Genomic DNA, 12580 nt, shown 5'->3' on the forward strand with positions numbered 1-12580 from the left:
CTGGACCCTGTATTATTATACTATTATCTGTATTGCATTGTATCTTGTGATAATTTGTCTGTTAGTCATATAGTCATATTGCTGTTCCTTTGGAGATAATATGTCATTTTTCTCTGTATACTTAAATTTTTTCTTTTGTTAAATTTTAATGATTTTATGCCTATATGTGATTCCACAGTTTGGGTTTATGGATCTTCTTGATAATGTAATTTATGAAACTTGCAGTCTTGCATCTTTTGAAATGTCACTTCTACCCCATGTTTCTTTCAAGTCTGCCATAAATATAAATTATACATATGTTAGACCTCTATCTATGTTTCATACATTTCTTATACTCTTCTCTCATTTCTTACTTCTCTCTTTACTCCTATGTGTATATTTCCACCAAACAACTTATTGTTTACCACTTCATTCTTCTGTTTTGCTAATATGCAGTTAAGTCAGTGTTTAATTTCATGTTATTATACTTTCCATTCTACAATTGCCATCTGTTTCTTTTTTTTTTCATAAATTCCTATTCTCTGGAGAGATATTTCTGTTATTTAAAATCTATTTTCTTGAATTACTTAATTATATTTATAAACTTTTAAAGTTCATGTCTGGTAACTCCAATTTCTGGATCATCTGTGGCCCTAATTGTCTTTATTTTTATTCAGCTTTTGGTCATTTGGTCCCACTTCATTTCATGAACTTTAATTTTTGATTAAATGTGAAGCATTTTGCATAAGAATTTGTAAAGGATTAGAATAATATTATTTTCTTTCAGGGAAGTATTGATTTTGTAGTGATTAAAAATAGAGTTAGGGGAATCACCTCATTCTAACTGAAAATATTTTACTTTCATTTTGCTCTTATTCTTAGGGTATAGCCATTCCAGAGCATCAGCTACAATTGTGGAGGGTTTACTAGGGTACCTTTTTCATGGTGGGCCTTGAACTCTGGATTTCATCCTCTTAGCAGTTGCTTTCTTTTTGATTCTCCAGAACCATGCTCCATGTGTTTTTAAATTGCCTCAAAGGAGGATGGCATTCATGTTGTCAGCTCATCTCAATTTATGTCCCTTCTCTCTGGGAACCTGGTCACTTGACTTCTGACTTTTCAATGCCTTCACACAATTGTTTTGTTATTGCAATAGCTTTTATGCTTGTTGTCACTGGGAAATTTAACCCAAGATCAGCTAATAGTTTATGGCTAGAAACGGAAATACTCCATTAATAAGTTTTATTTTACTTATGTTGTGCTTTATTTACTGGAGAAATATTCAGGAGGAATCATGTGGCAATAGTATTTAAATTTGAATTTAGGATATAAGAACAAATAGTAGCTAGCATTGTAGATTTCAGTGTCATCAATATCCATAAGATTTTTAAACATTTGGAATATCAAGAGAATGAGAACTTTAAAAAGTCTATACAAAAAAGGAAAGGAAAGCAGTGAGAAAGAAAATGAAATGGTCACTAATATAAGAAAATAATAGACCCAACTGCTGTGGCTCAGTGGATTGGGTGCGGGCTGCAAACCAAAGGGTTGCCAATTCAATTCCCAGTCAGGGCACATGTCTGGGTTGCGGGCCAGGGCCCCAGTACAGGGCGCTTGAGAGGCAACCACACACTGGTGTTTCTCTCCCTCTCTTTCTCCTTCTCTTCCCCTCTATCTAAAAATGAATAAATAAAATCTTTGGAAAAAAAGAAAATAACAATTTCACAGAGAAAGATTTAAGAAAAAGATAGCTGACTCAATCAAATTCTATAAAGTTAAGGAGAAGAGTCAGAAAGGATCATTGGATTGCATGTGTATGAGGACAATTGTGGCAACTGAATGAGTAGTTTTAGAAAGCAGATAGGGGTAATACATAGATTGTGAGATTAAGGAATAAGAAGGCATTAGGAAAGTGAAGGAATTATATTTTGAAAACGAATTTAGTAATGAAAGAAAACAGAGATCAAAAACTGAGTGTGGTAGCAAACTTAGGTAATGTTTTTAGAGAACATTTTAAGTATATGAGAGCATAGAGGTAGAAAGACTTTAATAATCAAGTAAAGGAGAGGTTAAGTATGCAAAGAATGGCAGTGGTATCCTGGCTTAGTGGTCTAAGGTGCTGGATTAAAGATGCAAGTAAGGACAAAGGTATGTCCGATAAGGATATCTAAGGCCTGGATTTGAGAGTTCATGTGGATGGGAAAGCCTATAAAAGGAGACTATGAAATACTTTATCTTCTGAGATAAAAAGAAAAGAGGAAAAATGACTTCATTTTATTTCAGTTGAGGAGCTGAAGTTATGTGCTGAGGGTGAGGATGAGAGTCAAGATTTGAAAAGAATTGAAACAAGGAGCAATCTGACAGGGACCAGAGGGGAGAGGGGAGGGGGATAAAGGAGGATAGAAGGGGAAGGGCCTAGTCAAAGAACAGGTATAAATGACCCATGGACATGGACAACAGGGTGGGGATTGACTGTGGGAGTGGGGAAGGGGCAGGGGAGACCAATGAGAAAATTGGGACAACTGTAATAGAACAACAATTTTAAAATGTAAAACAATACAAAACAAAGATTTGAAAAGAATGGGGTTCAAGATAGAATGACTCTGAGGGCTTCTGGAATTATAGGGTTCAAGATACAGTGAAGTTAAGATGTTAAACATCCATCTGGATAATCTTATCTGATTTTATTGATAAATGTTTTAGCAACAGAAACCTGGAGCCCACAAACTAGAAATACAGATAAGATGAACATAATATGAAATAAGATGGGTTTCAAATCAGAGGATTAACAGGCAAGGATGGACAAAAATTACAATGAAAATAAAAAATAGAAGGTTTTTTTGTTGATATCTCTTTGCTGTGAGAAATGAGGTGGCTTATTAGGGAGATATATTCTTGGGAGCTCTTATTTTTAGTTAAGGGGGATCATAGAGAAATATAAGAATGCACTAGAATTTGATCCAAGGAGGCACAAGAAAAAGGAATGGTAGCAAGTCCTGCAAAAGGTGAATGGATTTGCGTATGAACAGATGAAATGGATAGAAATAAAAGTAGAAGAATAAGTAGTGTTGATAGATCAAAGATGAGGAAATAGGAGGCCGGGTCATAGGGCAGAGAAACCCATTAGGAGCTAACCAGTATTGAGGAGGTTAGTTGGCACATGGTAATATTAACCTTCCATTAAAAAATTTTGGTTCTTTTCACATGTCCTTTGAATCAAGGTCTGGGATCTTGGAGCTTTATTGCGTCTAACAGGATGGTATGCTATAGTGGTGTAAACATGAAGTATAGGGGGATAACACTGATAATCTTTAATTTCAATTTACTTTATTGTATTTTTCTGTTTCTACATGGTACTGTAGGAGAGGAAGAAATTTTTCCTATATCTTCTTAGGTTCAGTAAATAGGGCCCTACAAACTAAGCTGACAAAATACAGATTAACAGGAGAAGAAAGCATTTTTCCATATGTATATTAGAGCTTCAGAGAAAAGGACTAAAAACCCAAAGAGATGGATAGGCCAGGGGCTTATATGCCATTTCTTTTGGGGTGAGGGAGGGAAGTTATGGGAAGGTGACTAAGAAATGTATGGTCAGCTCTCAGCCAGCTTTCTGTCACTTCCTCCTCTACCCACAAGTAAATTGGGCTCTTCTGGTGCTGATTCCCGGGTGGGTGGGTTTGTGTATGTTCTAGGACCCTGTGGGTCTCTCCAACAAACTCCCCTGTGAGGCTGGGAGTTTCTCCTGCCACCTCAACCACCACAGGTTTTTTCAGAGGTTTCAAGGCTTAATTTCCCCACACTGGAACCCTGGGTTGCGTGGTCTGTCTCACTCCCCAGTTGTTCCTCCTGGTTTATTGGCACACAAATGTGGGATCACCTGCTCCGCCAGACTCCACCTTACTGGGTCCTCCAGCCACCACCTGCCATGAGTCCTCTTCACCCTGGCTGCCCATCTCTGCCTCTCCTACCGGTCTGGATGAATGTTTCTTCTTTAACTCCTTGGTGGTGGACTTCCATACAGTTCGATTTTCTGGTAGTTCTGGTTATTTTTTGCTTTTAAATTTGTTGTTGTCTTTCTTTTGGTTGTCTGAGGAGACAAAGTGTATCTATGTATGCCTCTATCACACAGTGCCACAATCCATCGACATGGGTTGCCCCACCCTGGTGAACAACTAAGGCTTCATCCCTTACTACATAACCAGTGCGCCAAGACAAAAAAAATATGGCCCAAATGAGAGAACAGATCAAAGTTCCAGAAAAAATACAACTAAGTGATGAAGAGATAGCCAAACTATCATATGCAGAGTTCAAAACACTAGTAATCAGGATGCTTACAGAACTGGTTGAGTATGGTCACAAAATGGAGGAAAAAGTGAAGGCTATGAAAAGTGAAATAAAGGAAAATGTACAGGGAACGAACAGTGAAGGGAAGGAAACCAGGACTCAAACAGTTTAGGCCAGGAGGAAGAAATAAACATTCAACCAGAACAGAATGAAGAAACAAGAATTCAAAAAAATGAGGAGAGGCTTAGGAACCTCCAGGACAACTTTAAATGTTTCAGCATCTGAATCATAGGGGTGCCAGAAGGAGAAGAAGAAGAGCAAGAAATTGAAAACTTATGTGAAAACGTAACGAAGGAGAACTTCCCCAAAATGACAAAGGAAATAGACTTCCAGGAAGTCCAGGAACCTCAGAGAGTCCCAAAAGAGTTGGACCCAAGGAAGCAAACACCAAGGCACATCATAATTACATTACCCAAGATTAAAGATAAGGGGAGAATCTTAAAACCAGCAAGAGAAAAGGAGACAGTTACCTACAAAGGAGTGCCCATAAGACTATCAGCTGATTTCTCAAAAACAAAACAAAACAACAACAACAAAAAAAAACCTTTCATGCAAGAAGGGGCTGGAAAGAAGTATTCCAAGTCATGAAAGGCAAGGACCTACATTCAAGATTACTCTATCCAGCAAAGGTAGCATTTAGAATGGAAGGGCAGATAAAATGCTTCCCAGATAAGGTCAAGTTAAAGGAGTTCATCATCACCAAGACCTTATTATATGAAATGTTAAAGGGACTTATCTAAGAAAAAGAAGATCAAAACTATGAACAGTAAAATGACAACAAACTCACAACTATCAACAACCAAATCTAAACAAAAACAGAAACAAACATGAAAACAAACTAAGCAGACAACTAGCACAAGAACAGATTCTCAGAAATAGAGATTACATGGAGGGTTATCAGTGGGGAGGATGAGGAGGAGAATGGGGGAAAAGGTACAGAGAATAAGAAGCAAAAATGGTAGGTAAAAAATAGGGGGAGGTTAAGAATAGTATGGGAAATGGAGAAGCCAAAGAACTTATATGTACAACCCATGGGCATGAACTAAGGAGGCAGAATGCGGGTGGGATGGGGGATGCAGGTTGGAGGGGAATTAAGGGGAGGAAAAATGGAACAACGGTAATAGCATAATCAATAAAATATATTGAAAAATAAAAAAAGAGAGAAATGTGTGGTAAATAAGTGTTGTTTCTAAGATTTGCTATGCAGATTCAATTTGTCTCCAGGGAAGTAAGGAAGGAGGGCAAATTTACAAGGGGAAACTTTCTTTATAAATGTTAATTTCTTTTACAAAAGGAAATTTTATGCCCTGTTTAGAACTTTCCTGAATCTGCTGTTCCTCAATTGCCTTCAGCACAAAATAATGCTTGTACCAAAGTAGCATATTTGGGGATTGCATATTCTGATCCTCTTCAATACAATTCAGCAACACTCTCTACTTAGATCTTTTAGTGTGTTCTCATAATTAGGTTTTTTTTTCTCTTAACAAAATTTTATTTTAAAAGACTATAACCTTCATAAAGTACAATTACTGCCATGATAAAGTTTAAAGAGATGAAGGCAATTTCTCCTATAAAATTACTACATAGGATAAAAAGGAAGACAGACAAGGAGAAAAAAGTATCAAAAATCCCTGTTAGGGACCTGGAGATAAAACATGAGATGAATATTATCTTGACCTTGTGCCTTTATCATATTTAACCATTCCCCAACAGCTGAAAATGTGGGTTGTGATTTTTCTTTTTTGTAAATAATTCGTGATGACCATGTTTATAGTAAACTAGCTGTGCACACTCATGACGTTTTGCTTAGGTTTATCATAATTAGTTTTGATTGCAATCAACTAGCAATTCTGGATTCAAATTCTTCAGGAATTTTAATTGCTCCAGAGTCCATCAGTAGTTCACGGTCAGCTCTTTTCAATGTTTTCTCGATGCAAGACTGTCTAAACGTGTAGAAAATTTTATAAGAGGTGATTTGAGCCAAATTGATGACATGCAGGGAAGCAAGATCTCAAACGCTCCCTTGAGGGTTGTTATATCTTCAAGGGGTCTCAAAAAAGAGGATTACTCCTGGCATTTCAGAGGTGTGTTAACCTAGATGCACAAGAATAATTGACAGGGCTTTGCTAAGTAAGCAGAGATAGACCTTTTATAGACCTGGGCCATGACTACCCACCAAGATCTGCCCAGCTAAGAATTTATGATCAGATTACTTTGTGAGGTTACTTTAGGTCACTGAAATGTTCAGGTTTATTACAGAGCCTCCTTTTCATTCACAGTTCAATGAATTGTATTGGAGAAATGTTTTTAAAGTCATGCCTGACTGATATTTCTTGTTGTGAATCTAATATTTTCTCTTAGGACTTTAGTTTTGTTCATCTTACACCAAACTTATTTGTAGCTCTTGTATATGATTTTTTAGAGAAAATTTCTAAAGTATTTGTTTGATGTCTACATTTTTCATCTGTTATATTCCTCTTCAGTAGATGTAAGAACTCTACCTTTTATGCTAAACATATAGTTCAGTGCCTGGTATTCACTGTGTCAGTCTTGGACCCAATTTATTAGTATAATCTCCAGTTCCCAGTTTTGTTCCTCACTTTTTTTTTGTTCTTTTCTGTATAGTGCAAATGACATTCATAGTGAGGCCCTTCAGATTTTAGACTAAAACTCATAGCACACACATTTGGAAACCTATGGGTGCTTGGGGGTGGGGAGCAAATAACAACTTAAGAGAGTCTCTGTTACTGCTGCCAAGTTCTTAATTGTTATGAAAACACAACTCCATTGTTTCCAAAGCCCTGGGAGTGGGAAAGCTAATTTTTCCTTTTTCTTTTGCACAACAGCAAGAACTATGATCCTCTAGATAACACAAATAGTTAAACATTGCCAGGGTTTATTATCTAAAGTCCTAAAAATCCTACATTCTTATTGTGTTGCTGCTGATAGGGGTGTCAGCCAGGGGAAAAATTGTATGGAGTAGAAAAATAGCATGTTTACACCTAAGTCATATGGAGTAAATCTGTTGACTTTTATATTTTGAATCTTGAAAACACATTTTATTCCAGGTAGATCTCTTGTCCTGACAAAAGTTTGGAACATAGAACAACCACCTTAAATTCTTATATCATTCAAAAGTTTTCTAGTAGGTTGGTAGTTATTGGCTATATTAAACATCAAAAGTAAATCCTGAGTTTTCCTCTTTATTTTAGGCATGAAGAGTACTATACCTAATAGTATTTTTGTTGAAAGATAATTTTCTCATATTGACAAATGTGAAATAAGTATGATTTTTGTCATTTGACATGATTACTGCAAATTCATTGTATATTTGATTACTATATGTGCAAGATGTAGATATATATAATGTATATTATATATTTTTATATTTTTATAATAAACCACATTCCTTGGGTATTTATATTACCATGCCTCATTTTTTAAATCAATGAGTTTATTTTCAATAATACACAATCCTTGATAGCATGGAACAACACCACTTCTCCTTTAGTAACACTACTAACATGATATTGAATTACAAAAAATATTGATGATGTTCCTGGAGGACAACCAACTGATGAAAAATCACTTCAGTGTATATAGTATAATCCAGACCATCAACAAGGAGTGTAAAAGAGATAGAGGGGTTCTTTATGGAAGAGTCAGTCTTCTTTTTTATCCTTTTTTTAACTTTATTTTTATTTTTGGTACTATAACACATATCCCTACTTCCTCCCACCTTTGCCCACCTCCACCCAGCCCCCACCCCTCTTTCCCTATGGCTATCACCACACTGTTGTCTATGTCTATGGGTTATGTATATATGTTCTTTGGCTAATTTCTTCACCTTTGATCCAGTCTCCTGTGCCCCTCTGGCAGCTTTCAGTTTGTTTCATGCATCCATGCCTCTGTTTCTATTTTGTTTGTCAGTTTGTTTGGTTCATTAGATTCCACATATAAGTAACATAATATAGTATTTGTTTTTCTATTACTGGCTTATTTTATTTAGCATAAATAATCTCCAGGTTCATCCATGCTGCCATAGAAAGTAAAACTTAGTTCTTTTGTACAACCACAAAGTATTCCATTGTGTAAATATCCCATAGCTTTTTTTATCCACTTATCTACGGATGGGCACTTGGGCTGTTTCCAGATTTTAGCTAAATAGCCCTCCTGTGAACATGAGGTACATATGTTTGAGTAAGTGTTTGAAGATTCTTAGAATATATTCCTAAAATTGGAGCCTTGTTAATCAACAGGGTCTCAGAAGCAGGTTCCCCGTGCACTAAAAACCTGATGCATTCGTGGGGTCTGCTGGAAGCTCAGGGCCATGTGTCAACTGATGGTATAGGAAGGTCATTGGCAAAAATTCAATACTAACAGGAATCCCCAATTTGGAGTATGATGAAGAAAAAAAATTCATTCAGTGCAAAAGAGCTCGATTATGATATAATATGCCTGTGAGGCAGCCCCGGGACCAGGAGACCATGGAGCCAGGTCCCTCTCTGGCTAGACAGTTAGAGTCTGCTCTGCTTCACTTTGCATTACTCTGCTCTGGTCTGTTTTGTTCTGTAACAGTCTGCTCTGGCCTGCACTAGTCTGATCTGCTGTACGTCATCCAGACATTTTTGGTGTTTCAGCTCAGCCAGGGAAACACAGTTTTCAGTAGAAAGGAAAAGTGCACTTCCAGAGCCAGTGGGGAGCCAAGTTATATAGAGAGAAGTCCCCACTCCTGATCCCTGGTTGTTCAGTCCTTATGCAATTGAGGGCTCCAAATCCCCTCAGTTTGGTCTAAAAAGCACTGTCCTGACTGGTCAGAATGGAGCTATTCTAATTACTCAATGAAAATGTTAATGGGGATATAGCTGTGTAACTCCAACTGGCAGGGAAAGCCTCAGTCCTATTGGATGAAATAGGATTCCAAGAAATTCTTTAGAAGGGCTGGTTTAGATGGCAGAAACACAGTGCAGGCAGACAGTTCACTGTGGGAGTCAGTGCAGGCTTCTCCCTGATGTGCAGCTTGCATGAAAGGTACCTGTGTAGAAATAGCTGTTAGGTTGGGTTTTTCTGTTTTGTTTTGTTGGTTTTTTTTTTTTTTTTTTTTTTGAGCCTGGTTATCTACGGGGAGGCTTTGAATGTAGATATCTTCTTTCTTAGGGTTCACAAACCTATAAGAACAAGATGAACTGCTTCCTTTCCCAAAAATGCTCCTTTTATTAGAGTGTGATTTATGTTTAGATGCTTAAGTTCTATAATAGATGTGTAAATAAGTGCCAAGAAACAGTGATAATTGCTTTTGATTTAAGGGAAATCATAGAAAATGGTGACATATGAAAAAGATTTCAACAGAAAGAAAACAGATCCTTGAGTTGGGAGTGGAAATGGAATTTCAAGCAGAGGAAGAAGCCTGAGCAAGGGTCTAAAAGCTGACTAAAGTTTCTAAATTAGTATCTGGTTATAACTTATGTGGATATCTCAGACTATGTTACATTGAATTGAATATCAATACAAGTACTCTAAAATAGCACAGCAGTTGTGTTTTATATCAATGGATTTGTGGAAGAAGACTAAAGGGGACCAAAGTTGTGCTACTGTAAAATATATCTTTTGGGATATTGGTTTTAAGCTAATTATTAAGAAACAAAAGACTCAGAAAGAACCTTTGACTCTCCCCCTTCCTGCCTACTTAAAGGAAGAAAGCATGACCTTAGTATATTCAACTAATCCCAGATGAACTAAATGTAGTAGTTAAGGAGAAATCTAGTAATGCCCATTTGTTTTTTGTTTTTTTATTGTTTTTTTTTATTTTTATTAATTTTTTAATTATTATTCAGTTACAATTGTCTGCATTTTCTCCCCATCCCTCCACCCCACCCCAGCCAATCCCACCTTCCTTCCCCACCTCTACCCTCCCCCTTGATTTTGTCCTGTGTCCTTTATAGTAGCTCCTGTAGACCCCTCTCCCCACTATCCTCTCCCCACTACCCTCTGGCTATTGTTACATTGTTCTTAATTTCAATGTCTCTGGTGATATTTTGTTTAAGTTCCTTCTGCATCCCTTTGTTTCTCAGTTTCTCAGCAAGAATTTGTTTATCATGTGTGCTGTGTCTCCTACCTGTGAATTATCTATTTTCCTTCTGAAATTCCAGACTGCTGTTGACTTCCCCTTTGTCCAGAATGGCATGTAAACCATAACTGCCCAATGTGTTTTGGGTCTCATATCTATGACACCCCCAATATGTATATCTCTAATAAACTTTGTGTCCTCTCATGTGGTCTATCTTTGAAAATATTCCATGTACATTTGAAAAGCATGTGTATTTTGTTTCTTTGGGGTGAAAGGTTCTATATATATCAGTTAAGTCCATTTAATCTAGGGCATTGTTCAATGTTGCGATATCCTTGTTGATTCTTTGTATGGAACATCTATCCATTGTTGACGGTGGGGTGTTAAAATCCCACAGTGTAAGTGTGTTGCTGTCTATATCTTTCTTGAAGTCCTCCAAGATTTTCCTTTTATATTTGGTTGCTCCTATGTTAGGTACATTTATGTTTACAATGTTTGTCTTCTTGATAAATTCTTCCCTTGAGTAATATGAAGTGTCCTTCAGTGTCTCCTTTTATGGCCTTTGTTTTCAAGTCTAGCTTGTCTGATATAAGTATTGCTACACCAGCTTTTTTTTTCTGTCTGTTTGCTTAGAATATTTTTTCGAACCCTTCACTTTCAGTCTGTGTAGGTCTTTTGTTCCGAGGTGGGTCTCTTGTAGGCAGCATATGTGTGGGTCATGTTTTCTTATCCATTCAACTACACTATGTCTTTGATTGGAGCATTTAATACATTAACATTTAAAGTTATTATTGATAGGTACTTATTCATTTCCCCCCATTTGTACCTGTGTTTCTCTCTCTCTTGCTCTTTTTCTTCCTCTTCTTATAGCAGTTCCTATAGCATCTCTTGCAGTGTTGGTTTGGTGGAGGTATATTCTTTCAGCTTTCTTTTTTCTGGGAAACTCCTTATTTCATCTTCCATTTTAATTGAGAGCCTTACTGGGTGGAGTAGTCTTGGTTGCAGGCCTTTGCTTTTCATTATTTGGAATATTTCTTGCCATTCCCTTCTGTTAAGCAATCAGCAGCTAACCTTATCAGAGTTCCCTTTTATGTTACTTTTTGTTTCTTCCTTGCTGTTTTTAAGATTTTCTCTGTGTCTATAAAATTTGGCATTTTAATTATGATATCTCTTGGGGTAGGCCTCTTTGGGTTCTCCTTGACCCTCTGTGCTTGCTGAACTTGCATGGCATTTCCCCTCTCCAGGTTCAGGAAGTTTTCTGTCATTATTTTTTCAAACAGGGTTTCTTTTTTTTTTGAGAAATGGTTGACTAAATTTATTTATTTTAATTTTTATTGTTATTCAATTACAGTTGTATGCCTTTTATCCCCATCCCTCTACCCCACCCCAGCTGAACCCACCTCCCTCCCCCACCTTCACCCTCCCCCTTGATTTTGTCAATGTGTCCTTTATAGTAGTTCCTGTAATGCCCTAGCCTCACTATCCCCTCCCCACTCCCCGCTGGCTATTGTTAGATTGTTCTTAACTTCAATGTCTCTGGTTATATTTTGTTTGCTTTTTTCTTCTGTTGATTATGTTCCAGTTAAAGGTGAGATCATATGGTTATTTGTCCCTCACCGCCTGGCTTATTTCACTTAGCATAATGCTCTCCAGTTCCATCCATGCTGTTGCAAAGGGTATAAGCTCCTTCTTTCTCTCTGCTGCATAGAATTCCATTGTGTACATATACCATGGTTTTTGGATCCACTCATTTGCTGATGGGCACTTAGGTTGCTTCCAGTACTTGGCTATTGTAAATTGTGCTGCTATGAACATTGGGGTGCAAAGGTTCTTTTGGATTGGTGTTTCAGGGTTCTTAGGGTATAATCCCAGCAGCGGAATTGCTGGGTCAAAGGGCAGTTCTATTTTTAGTTTTCTGAGGAAGTTCCATACTGTTTTCCACAGTGGCCTCACCAGTCTGCATTCCCACCGACAGTGCACTAGGGTTCCCTTTTCTCCGCATCCTCTCCAGCATTTGTCTGTTGATTTGTTTATGTTGGCCACTCTAACTGGTGTGAGATGATATCTCATTGTGGTTTTAATTTGCATCTCTCTGATGGCTAGTGATGATGAGCATCTTTTCATATGTCTCTAGGCCCTCTGTATGTCTTCCTTGGAGAAGTGTCTGTTCAAGGCCTTTGCCCATTTTTT

The sequence above is a fragment of the Desmodus rotundus genome, chromosome X (assembly GCF_022682495.2).
Source record: "Desmodus rotundus isolate HL8 chromosome X, HLdesRot8A.1, whole genome shotgun sequence".
Classification (NCBI taxonomy): Eukaryota; Metazoa; Chordata; class Mammalia; order Chiroptera; family Phyllostomidae; genus Desmodus; species Desmodus rotundus.